The following is a 12,590-nucleotide window of genomic DNA, read 5'->3' as shown; positions in this document are numbered from 1 at the left end:
GGATTTTCCCTCTTATCCCATGACAACTTAATTTACGCAAGAGCCTTTGGTGAGGGACCTTGTCAAAGGGTATGTCTACACTACGGAATAAGGTCGAATTTATAGAAGTCATTTTTTTAGAAATCGGTTTTATATATTCGAGTGTGTGTGTCCCCACAGAAAATGCTCTAAGTGCATTAAGTGCATTAACTCGGCGGAGTGCTTCCACAGTACCGAGGCCAGAGTCGACTTCCGGAGCATTGCACTGTGGGTAGCTATCCCACAGTTCCCGCACTCTCCGCTGCCCATTGGAATTCTGGGTTGAGATCCCAATGCCTGATGGGGCTAAAACATTGTCGCGGGTGGTTCTGGGTACATATTGTCAGGCCCCCCTTCCCTCCCTCCCTCCCTCCATGAAAGCAAGGGCAGACAATCATTTTGCGCCTTTTTTCCTGAGTTACCTGTGCAGATGCCATACCACCGCAAGCATGGAGCCCGCTCAGGTAACCGTCACCGTATGTCTCCTGGGTGCTGGCAGACGTGGTACGGGATTGCTACACAGTAGCAGCAACCCATTGCCTTCTGGCAGCAGACGGTGCAGTACGACTGGTAGCCATCATCGTCGTGTCCGAGGTGTCCCTGGCCACGTCAGCTGGGAGCGCCTGGGCAGACATGGGCACAGGGACTAAATTTGGAGTGACTTGACCAGGTCATTCTCTTTAGTCCTGCAGTCAGTCCTATTGAACTGTCTTATGGTGAGCAGGCAGGCAATACGGATTGCTAGCAGTCGTACTGTACCATCTTCTGCCGGGCAGGCAAGAGATGAGGATGGCTAGCAGTCATATTGTACCATCTTCTGCCGGGCAGGCAAGAGATGAGGATGGCTAGCAGTGGTATTGTACCATCTTCTGCCGGGCAGGCAAGAGATGAGGATGGCTAGCAGTCGTACTGTACCATCTTCTGCCGAGCAGCCATGAGATGTGGATGGCATGTAGTCCTTCTGCACCATCTGCTGCCAGCCAAAGATGTAAAAGATAGATGGAGTGGATCAAAACAAGAAATAGACCAGATTTGTTTTGTACTCGCTTGCTTCCCCCCAACCCCTGTCTAGGGGACTCATTCCTCTAGGTCACACTGTAGTCACTCACAGAGAAGGTGCAGCGAGGTAAATCTAGCCATGTATCAATCAGAGGCCAGACTAACCTCCTTGTTCCAATAAGAACAATAACTTAGGTGCACCATTTCTTATTGGAACCCTCCGTGAAGTCCTGCCTGAAATACTCCTTGATGTAAAGCCACCCCCTTTGTTGATTTTAGCTCCCTGAAGCCAACCCTGTAAGCCGTGTCCTCAGTCGCCCCTCCCTGCGTCAGAGCAATGGCAAACAATCGTGCATCTGAGTTGAGAGTGCTGTCCAGAGCAGTCACAATGGAGCACTCTGATGGGGCTAAAACATTGTCGCGGGTGGTTCTGGGTACATATTGTCAGGCCCCCGTTCCCTCCCTCCCTCCGTGAAAGCAAGGGCAGACAATCGTTTTGCGCCTTTTTTCCTGAGTTACCTGTGCAGACGCCATACCACGGCAAGCATGGAGCCCACTCAGGTAACCGTCACCCTATGTCTCCTGGGTGCTGGCAGACGTGGTACTGCATTGCTACACAGTAGCAGCAACCCATTGCCTTGTGGCAGCAGATAGTACAATACGACTGGTAGCCGTCATCATCATGTCCGAGGTGCTCCTGGCTACGTTGGCCATGAGCGCCTGGGCAGACATGGGCGCAGGGACTAAATTTGGAGTGACTTGACCAGGTCATTCTTTTTAGTCCTGCAGTCAATCCTATTGAACTGTCTTATGGTGAGCAGGCAGGCGATACAAATTGCTAGCAGTCCTATTGCATCATCTTCTGCTGGGCAGGCAAGAGATGAAGATGGTTAGCAGTCCTACTGCACCATCTTCTGCCGAGCAGCCATGAGATGTGGATGGCATGCAGTCCTTCTGCACCGTCTGCTGCCAGCCAAAGATGTAAAAGATAGATGGAGTGGATCAAAACAAGAAATAGACCAGATTTGTTTTGTACTCATTTGCCTCCTCCCCCGTCTAGGGGACTCATTCCTGTAGGTCACACTGTAGTCACTCACAGAGAAGGTGCAGCAAGGTAAATCTAGCCATGTATCAATCAGAGGCCAGACTAACCTCCTTGTTCCAATAAGAACAATAACTTAGGTGCACCATTTCTTATTGGAACCCTCCGTGAAGTCCTGCCTGAAATACTCCTTGAAAGCCACCCCCTTTGTTGATTTTAATTCCCTGAAGCCAACCCTGTAAGCCGTGTCGTCAGTCGCCCCTCCCTCCATCAGAGCAACGGCAGACAATCGTTCCGCGCCTTTTTTCTGTGCGGACGCCATACCAAGGCAAGCATGGAGGCCGCTCAGATCACTTTGGCAATTAGGAGCACATTAAACACCACACGCATTATCCAGCAGTATATGCAGCACCAGAACCTGGCAAAGTGATACCGGGCGAGGAGGCGACGTCAGCGTGGTCACGTGAGTGATCAGGACATGGACACAGATTTCTCTGAAAGCATGGGCCCTGCCAATGCATGCATCATGGTGCTAATGGGGCAGGTTCATGCTGTGGAACGCCGATTCTGGGCTCGGGAAACAAGCACAGACTGGTGGGACCGCATAGTGTTGCAGGTCTGGGACGATTCCCAGTGGCTGCGAAACTTTTGCATGCGTAAGGGCACTTTCATGGAACTTTGTGACTTGCTTTCCCCTGCCCTGAAGCGCATGAATACCAAGATGAGAGCAGCCCTCACAGTTGAGAAGCGAGTGGCGATAGCCCTGTGGAAGCTTGCAATGCCAGACAACTACCGGTCAGTTGGGAATCAATTTGGAGTGGGCAAATCTACTGTGAGGGCTGCTGTGATGCAAGTAGCCCACGCAATCAAAGATCTGCTGATATCAAGGGTAGTGACCCTGGGAAATGTGCAGGTCATAGTGGATGGCTTTGCTGCAATGGGATTCCCTAACTGTGGTGGGGCCATAGACGGAACCCATATCCCTATCTTGGCACCGGAGCACCAAGCCGGCGAGTACATAAACCGCAAGGGGTACTTTTCAATAGTGCTGCAAGCTCTGGTGGATCACAAGGGACGTTTCACCAACATCAATGTGGGATGGCCGGGAAAGGTACATGACGCTCGCATCTTCAGGAACTCTGGTCTGTTTCAAAAGCTGCAGGAAGGGAGTTTATTCCCAGACCAGAAAATAACTGTTGGGGATGTTGAAATGCCTATATGTATCCTTGGGGACCCAGCCTACCCCTTAATGCCATGGCTCACGAAGCTGTACACAGGCAGCCTGGACAGTAGTCAGGAGCTGTTCAACTACAGGCTGAGCAAGTGCAGAATGGTGGTAGAATGTGCATTTGGACGTTTAAAGGCACGCTGGCGCAGTTTACTGACTCGCTTAGACCTCATCGAAACCAATATTCCCACTGTTATTACTGCTTGCTGTGTGCGCCACAATATCTGTGAGAGTAAGGGGGAGATGTTTATGGCGGGGTGGGAGGTTGAGGCAAATCGCCTGGCTGCTGGTTACGTGCAGCCAGACACCAGGGCGGTTAGAAGAGCACAGGAGGGTGCGGTACGCATCAGAGAAGCTTTGAAAACCAGTTTCATGACTGGACAGGCTACGGTGTGAAAGTTCTGTTTGTTTCTCCTTGATGAAACCCCTCACCCCTTGGTTCACTCTACTTCCCTGTAAGCTAACCACCCTCTCCTCCTCCCTTCGATCACCGCTTGCAGAGGCAATAATGTCATTGTTGCTTCACATTCATGCATTCTTTATTCATTCATCACACAAATAGGGGGATGACTACCAAGGTAGCCCAGGAGGGGTGGTGGAGGAGGGAAGGAAAATGCCACACAGCACTTTAAAAGTTTACAACTTTAAAATTTATTGAATGCCAGCCTTCTTTTTTGGGGGCAATCCTCTGTGGCAGAGTGGCTGGTTGGCCGGTGGCCCCCCCACTGCATTCTTGGGCGTCTGGGTGTGGAGGCTATGGAACTTGGGGAGGAGAGCGGTTGGTTACACAGGGGCTGTAGTGGTGGTCTGTGCTCCAGCTGCCTTTGCTGCAGCTCAGCCATACACTGGAGCATACTGGTTTGGTCCTCCAGCAGCCTCAGCATTGAAACCTGCCTCCTCTCATCACGCTGCCACCACATTTGAGCTTCAGCCTGTCTTCAGCCCGCCACTTACTCTCTTCAGCCCGCCACCTCTCCTCCTGGTCATTTTGTGCTTTCCTGCACTCTGACATTATTTGCCTCCACGCATTCATCTGTGCTCTGTCAGTGTGGGAGGACAGCATGAGCTCGGAGAACATTTCATCTCGAGTGCGTTTTTTTTTCTTTCTAATCTTCACTAGCCTCTGGGAAGGAGAAGATCCTGTGATCATTGAAACACATGCAGCTGGTGGAGAAAAAAAAAGGGACAGCGGTATTTAAAAAGACACATTTTATAAAACAGTGGCTACACTCTTTCAGGGTAAACCTTGCTGTTAACATTACATACATAGCACATGTGTTTTCGTTACAAGGTCACATTTTGCCTCCCCCCACCGCGTGGCTACCCCCTCAACCCTCCCCCCTCCCCGTGGCTAACAGCGGGGAACATTTCTGTTTAGCCACAGGCAAACAGCCCAGCAGGAACGGGCTCCTCCGAGTGTCCCCTGAAGAAAAGCACTCTATTTCAACCAGGTGACCATGAATTATATCTCACTCTCCTGAGGATAACACAGAGAGATAAAGAACGGATGTTGTTTGAACGCCAGCAAACATACATTGCAATGCTTTGTTGTACAATGATTCCCGAGTACATGCTACTGGCCTGGAGTGGTAAAGTGTCCTACCATGAAGGACGCAATAAGGCTGCCCTCCCCAGAAACCTTTTGCAAAGGCTTTGGGAGTATATCCAGGAGAGCCGCGAATGCCAGGACAAAGTAATCCTTTCACATGCTTGCTTTTAAACCATGTATAGTATTTTAAAAGGTACACTCACCGGAGGTACCTTCTCCACCTGCCGGGTCCGGGAAGCAGCCTTGGGTGGGTTCAGGGGGTACTGGCTCCAGGTCCAGGGTGAGAAACAGTTCCTGGCTGTCTGGAAAACCGGTTTCTCCACTTGCTTGCTGTGAGCTATCTACAACCTCCTCCTCATCATCATCTTCTTCGTCCCCAAAACCTGCTTCCGTGTTGCCTCCATCTCCATTGAAGGAGTCAAACAACACGGCTGGGGTAGTGGTGGCTGAACCCCCTAAAATGGCATGCAGCTCATCATAGAAGCAGTATGTTTGGGGCTCTGACCCAGAGCGGCCATTCGCCTCTCTGGTTTTCTGGTAGGCTTGCCTCAGCTCCTTCAGTTTCACGCGGCACTGCTTCGGGTCCCTGTTATGGCCTCTGTCCTTCATGCCCTGGGAGATTTTGACAAAGGTTTTGGCATTTCGAAAACTGGAACGCAGTTCTGATAGCACGGATTCCTCTCCCCATACAGCGATCAGATCCCGTACCTCCCGTTCGGTCCATGCTGGAGCTCTTTTGCGATTCTGGGACTCCATCATGGTCACCTCTGCTGATGAGCTCTGCATGGTCACCTGCAGCTTGCCACGCTGGCCAAACAGGAAATGAGATTCAAAAGTTCGTGGTTCTTTTCCTGTCTACCTGGCCAGTGCATCTGAGTTGAGAGTGCTGTCCAGAGCGGTCACAATGGAGCACTCTGGGATAGCTCCCGGAGGCCAATACCGTCAAATTGTGTCCACAGTACCCCAAATTCGAGCCGGCAAGGCCGATTTAAGCGCTAATCCACTTGTCAGGGGTGGAGTAAGGAAATCGATTTTAAGAGCCCTTTAAGTCGAAATAAAGGGCTTCATCGTGTGGACGGATGCAGGTTTACATCGATTTAACGCTGCTAAATTCGACCTAAAGTCCTAGTGTAGACCAGGGCAAAGACTTTCTGGAAATGTAAGTACACTAGATCCCTCTTGTCTATATGTTTGTTGACTCCTTCAAAGAACTCTAAAAGATTAGTAAGACATGATTTCCCTTTACAGAAACCATGTTGACTTTTGCCCAACAATTTATGTTCTTCTATGTGTCTGACAATTTTATTCTTTACTATTGTTTTAACTAATTTGCCTGGTACTGACGTTAGACTTACCAGTCTGTAATTGCCGGGATCACCTCTAGAGCCTCTTTTAAATATTGGCGTTACTTTAACTATCTTCCAGTCATTACGTACAGAAGCTGATTTAAAGAACAGGTTACAAACCATAGTTAATAGTTCCGCAATTTCACATTTGAGTTCTTTCAGAACTCTTGGGTGAATGCCATCTGGTCCCGGTGACTTGTTACTGTTAAGTTTATCAATTAATTCCAAAACCTCCTCTAATGACACTTCAATCTGTGACAATTCCTCAGATTTGTCACCTACAAAGGACGGCTTAGGTTTGGGAATGTCCCTAACATCCTCAGCTGTGAAGACTGATACAAAGAATTCATTTAGTTTCTCCGCAATGACTTTATCATCTTTAAGTGTTCCTTTTGTATCTCAATCATCCAGGGCCCCCACAAGACATTCTGACATCTTGTGGCAAGTCACTTAAGAGACACTAGTTAGTTCAAATTTTAATGTATATTCTCACTTTGTTACTAACTCTGTCGAAAGAGAGACTCCATCAGGGCTCCTGGGATCTATCTCAGCTCTGGGAGGGGAGTGGGGTCTAGTGGGTTACAGCGGGGGGAGTGGGGAAGCAAATACATCTGAGTTCTAAATAAGAACAGAATGACCATACTGGGTAAGACCAATGGTATATCTAGCTCAGTATCCTGTCTTCCAACAGTGACCAATGCCAGGTGCTTCAGCGGGAATGAACAGAACAGGCAATCATCCAGTGAGTCATCCCCTGTCGCCCACTCCCAGCTTCTGGCAAACAAAGGCTAGGAACACATAGAACATGGTGTTGGAACCCTGCCCACCCTGGCTATGATGGGTCTATCCTCCATGAACGTATCTAATTCTTATTGGAATCCTGTTATAGTTTTGGCTTTCCCCAACATCCCCTGGCAAAGAGCTCCACCGGCTAACTGTGAAGAAATACTTTCTTTTGTTTGTTTTAAATCCGCTGCCTATTAATTTCATTGAATGACCCCTAGTTCTTATGTTATGTGAAGGAGTAAATAACATTTTCTTCTTCAGTTTTTCCACACCCTTCATGATTTTATAGACCTCTATCATATCTCCCCTTAGTCATCTCTTTTCCAAGCTGAAAAGTCCCAGTCTTTTTAATCTCTCCTGATGCGGAAGCTGTTCCATACTCCTGATCATTTCTGTTGCCCTTCTCTGTGCTTTTTCCAAATCCAATATATCTTTTTTGAAATGGGGCGACCACATCTGCACACAGTATTCAATATGTGGGCATACCATGGTTTCTGTGACAGGGACCTCTGCTCCCAGTAGGGCCTAGAGCTAGGCAAATATTTATTTAAATGGTTTAGAACATAAGAGTGGCCATACCAGTTCCGACCAAAGGTCCATCTAGCCCAGTATCCTGTCTTCTGACAGTGGCCAGTGCCAGATGTCCCAGAGGGAATGATGAGAACAGGTAATCATCAAGTGATCCATCCCTTGTCGCTCATTCCCAGCTTCTGGCAAAGAGAGGCTAGAGACACCATCCCTGCCCATCCTGGCTAATAGCCACTGATGGACCTGTCCTCCATTAACTTACCTAGTTCTTTTTTGAACCCTATTAGTCTTGGCCTTCACAATGTCTTCTGGCAAAGAGTTCCACAGACTGATTGTGTGTTGTGTGAAAAAATACTTCCTTTTGTTAGTTTTAAACCTGCTGCCTATTAATTTCATTTGGTGACCTAAAGTTCTTGTGTTATGAGAAGGAGTAAATAACACTTCCTTATTTACTTTCTCCACACCAGTCATGATTTTATAGACCTCCATCATATCCCCCCAGGAGCAGAAGAGCACTCTCTCTATAGCTCTGAGAGGGTGGGACCTGGCTGCAGAGACCTGAATAGAGGACCAAGTTTAGCGCAGGGCTGGGAAAGGCCAAAGGAGCCGGGGAGCTCTGGCCTAGGAAAGCCCCAGGCTGCAGGCCTGGGAAGGCCTATTAGGTAAGGGGGTTGCAGGGGTAGCCATGGGTAGGCAGAGGCAGGAGGTCCAAATCCAACCTTGCCGGTGATGAGTGGCTCATACTGCAGTCTGCCCCAGGGAGTGGGGGCTAGCTGGTGACTGGCAGGAGCCTATGACTGAGGTGAGGTGGGGATAGTGGGTGGGGGATTCCCCTGGGAGGGGAAGACCCAGGACTGTGGGGTACTACAATGGGCAGCACCCAGTGAAAGGGGCACCGGGATCCTGGGAGGGACACGGGAGTCAGTAGCAAGGTGAGACACAGGCCTGAAGAGGGCGCTCTGGAGGCTGGAACGCTAATTACCTGAGACGACCAGCAGGAGGTGCCGCTGTGAGTCTGCGTGAGGCTACACTGCCCTTTTCTGAACTTTTTCCAATTCCAATATATCTTTTTTGAGATGGGGCGACCACATCTGCATGCAGTATTCAAGATGTGAGTACACCATGGATTTATAGTTTGAAAATGTACCCCAAAATATGCAGTTTATAAAGTTATCAAACCACATGTGGTTATGACAATAACTAACAACATGGTCACAGCCAAGGTATGTGGGGCGGGGGGGGGGGGCTGGGGTCTGTTAATATCTGGCCAATGAATGATATAGTCAGGGCACCACATTCATACCAGCCATTATTTGTTTCTGTAGCCAGGGCTATAATTATTTTAGATGATAAGGGGGCTGGAGCACATGACTTATGAGGAGAGGCTGAGGGAACTGGGATTATTTAGTCTGCAGAAGAGAAGAATGGGGGGGATTTGATAGCTGCTTTCAACTACCTGAAAGGGGGTTCCAAAGAGGAGGGATCTAGACTGTTCTTCTTGTCCTGTCATCTGCTACCACTGAGCAATGGTCTCAAGTTGCAGTGAGGGAGGTTTAGGATGGATATTAGGAAAAACTTTTTTACTAGGAGGGTGGTGAAGCACTGGAATGGGTTACCTAGGGAGGTGGTGGAATCTCCTTCCTAAGAGGTTTTTAAGGTCAGGTTTGAGAAAGCCCTGGCTGGGATGATTTAGTGGGGGATTGGTCCTGCTTTGAGCAGGGGGTTGGACTAGATGACCTCCTGAGGTCCCTTCCAACCCCGATATTCTATGATTCTATGATCCTGATGCTGCCTGCTGTTAGAAGATGACTCTTGGACTCCATGTCTGTCTGAAGCACATCTGCATGCTTCCAACAGTGTTATTGGTGAGCAGTACCATGTGCAAACCAGGTACTGGGATTCACTGGCCAAAGGCTCCCTTCTCACTATTGCAGCTTAGCAGTTCTGCTTTGTGCAAGATTTTCTCTTCTACTAATAATGCTCTTGGGTAAGGGGACCTCTGAATTCCTTCTGCTGGTGCCTGAGCTCCCAGATTCCTTGTGCACATCCCATCTGTCCACTGAAATAGACTGCAATGAGCCAACACGTGGCAAAGCACCCAGAAATTATTTTTAAAAAGTTTACTCATCCCCAGCTTTGTATCTGTCTTTATATTTAATACCAAATTCTGAGGCAATCTCTGTGAGGAGCTTTCATTTGCTCCTCAGAGTGACAGTACATGGAAGTGGAGATGACAATTTGGGAGACTAAATCCCATTTTTAAAAGTGACTTTGGGCACTTTGGAGAATAAGACTCATTGAAAGTCACTTGGATTCCATGTCCTGGCTCAGCCCCATTTGCAAGCTTCCAACCTGTGTGTACCAGGTGTTATTAGAATAGTATCTACTGGGCTGAACCTCACATCTATCATACAAACCAGGCACTGAGATTCATGTGGCTGAAGGCTCCTTCCCACCTTTTCACTATTGGGGCTCAGCATCTTGCCCATTTATAGTTCTCCCAATCCCCACTGACAGACAATACTAGTTAGGCACCTGACTTCATTAGACCCTTTGAAAATCCAAGCCTCAAAGTAGAAACCCCTTTACCTGCACTTCCATGCCAAAACCCCAATAAAGCTGCTGCCACTGTTGAAGCTGTCAAGGTTCCTTCCCCACTCTGAACTCTAGGGTACAGATGTGGGGACCTGCATGAAAGACCCGCTAAGCTTATTTGTATCAGCTTAGGTTAAAACTTTCCCAAGGTACAAACTTTGCCTTGTCCTTGAACCATATGCTGCCACCACCAAGCGTTTTAAACAAAGACCAGGGAAAGAGACCACTTGGAGACGTCTTCCCCCAAAATATTCCCCCAAGCCCTACAACCCCTTTCCTGGGGAAGGCTTGATAAGAATCCTCACCAATTTGTACAGGTGAGCACAGACCCAAACCCTTGGATCTTAAGAACAATGAAAAATCTATCAGGTTCTTAAAAGAATAATTTTAATTCAAGAAAAGGTAAAAGGATCACCTCTGTAAAATCAGGATGGTAAATGCCTTACAGGGTAATCAGATTCAAAACAGAGAGAATCCCTCTAGGCAAAACCTTAAGTTACAAAAAGACACAAAGAGAGGAATATACATTCCATCCAGCACAGCTTATTTTACCAGCCATTAAACAAAAGGAAATCTAACGCATTTCTAGCTAGATTACTTACTAACTTAACAGAAGTTCTGAGGCTGCATTCCTGATCTGTTCCCGGCAAAAGCATCACACAGACAGACAAACACTTTGTTCCCTCTGCCCCGCCCCCCCCCCCCCGCACTCCAGATTTAAAAGTATCTTGTCCTCCCATTGGTCATTTGGGTCAGGTGCCAGCTAGGTTACCTTAGCTTCTTAACCCTTTACAGGTGAAAGGGTTTTGCCTCTGGCCAGGAGGGATTTTATAGCCCTGTATACAGAAAGGTGGTTACCCTTCCCTTTATATTTATGACAGAAGCCCAATCCCAATGAAGGGTTATGGTTTCTGTCAGGTCTGTTTTTCACAGAACTATTGTGTTTCTGTCTTTTGTTGAAAAAGATTAATAGATTCCAAGGCCAGACGGGACCATTGTGATCATCTAGTCTGACCTCCTGTATAACTCAGGACATAGAACTTCCCCAAAAGAATTCCTAGAGCAGAGATTTTAGAAACACATCTACTCTAGATTTAAAAATTGTCAGCAATGGAGAATCTACCACAAACCTTGGTAAATTGTTCCAATGGTTAATTACTCTCACCGTTAAAAATTTACACCTTATTTCCAGGCCAAATTTGTCTAGCTTCAGCTTCCAGCCATTGGATTGTGTAATATCTGCCTCTGATAGATTGAAGAGCCCATTATTAAATATTTGTTCCCCATGTAGGTACTTGTAGACTGTAATCAAGTCACCCCTTAACCTTCTCTTTGTTAAGCTAACTTCATTGAGCTCCTTGAGTCTATCACTGTAAGGCATGTTTTCTAATCCTTTATTAATTCTCATGGCTCTTCTCTGAACCCTCTCCAATTTATCAACATCTGTCTTGAACTGTGAGCACCGGAACTGGACATAGTATTCTAGCAGTGGTTGCACCAGTACCAAATACAGAGGTAGAATAACCTCTGTGCTCCTGAGATGAATGGTGTTAAACTGTGAAAATCAGTGTCTCCAATACATGCTTTTCCAGATGTATTTTCCAGACTAAATAAAAAAAGGAGAAAGACATTCTTGCTTTTAATAACAGAATTAATTCCTACTGCTTTCAAGGCTGCAGTGCTATTACACCTCATTATAGATTGTCAGAATGCCCTTTTATCAGGACTTTGTTTGAAGGATTTTGCAGCCTCCCTGGTGTTTAACCAGGGCTATACCCATACTAATAAACTTCATAGCTGTGCTACCAGTACAAAGCTGCCAGTGGTAGTGCACGTGGAGGCTGTAGTAGACAGTATTTTTACAAAGGCGAGGTGACGTGGTGGTGAAAACACCTGAGCCCCAGTTACACAACAGCTTCCACTGTTGCTACCTAGTGGGAACTGCACCAATGTTTAATTATAGTTTCAAAGTCTGGTAGTGTTGAAGTAGATGCATCCAGAGTGTTCTGAGTTAGGCACTAAGGATGACTCACCCAACTCACTTGTGTAACTTTGATGACAAACGAGAGAGAAGTTGCTGTCTTTTGTTGTCAAATGAACCTATATAAATATTAAAGTTCCTTTTTACAGCTGGAGTTACTAAGCTACTTTTAAATCCATCTGAGTACCTAAAAGGCCCCCACAGAGTACTGAGAAAAATAAACAACCCTCCACCAAAACTCAATCTGATCCTTATATTTAAGAGTATAAGTATGTAGTTGTTTTAGCTGCATGTTCAGTTTGTTACTGACACACTTAATAGTTGTGTGATCAAAAAATATTGTTGTGATCTTTCCTATCTCTAACAAGTTCTTGTTTAATTTAATACTTCATAAGATGTTTTACTAAATTAGGTACAGGCTTGGTATCTGGCCTTATTTCTGTAATGTCACTTAGAAGGTTGTATTCTCTTTGAAAAAAAAATTCACAATTAGAAAGGGGATATAACTATGGCAGCAC

The 12,590-nt window shown here is 46.9% G+C and overlaps 1 pseudogene; it reads right to left on the bottom strand.

Moving 5' to 3' along the window:
• Nucleotides 1-4,041: 4,041 nt before the first annotated feature.
• LOC141984780 (uncharacterized) lies at nucleotides 4,042-5,686 on the bottom strand (annotated as a pseudogene).
• Nucleotides 5,687-12,590: the final 6,904 nt, after the last annotated feature.

This window comes from Natator depressus, chromosome 1, assembly GCF_965152275.1.
Source record: "Natator depressus isolate rNatDep1 chromosome 1, rNatDep2.hap1, whole genome shotgun sequence".
NCBI lineage: Eukaryota > Metazoa > Chordata > Testudines > Cheloniidae > Natator > Natator depressus.
This window is presented reverse-complemented; position numbering and strand designations above follow the sequence as displayed.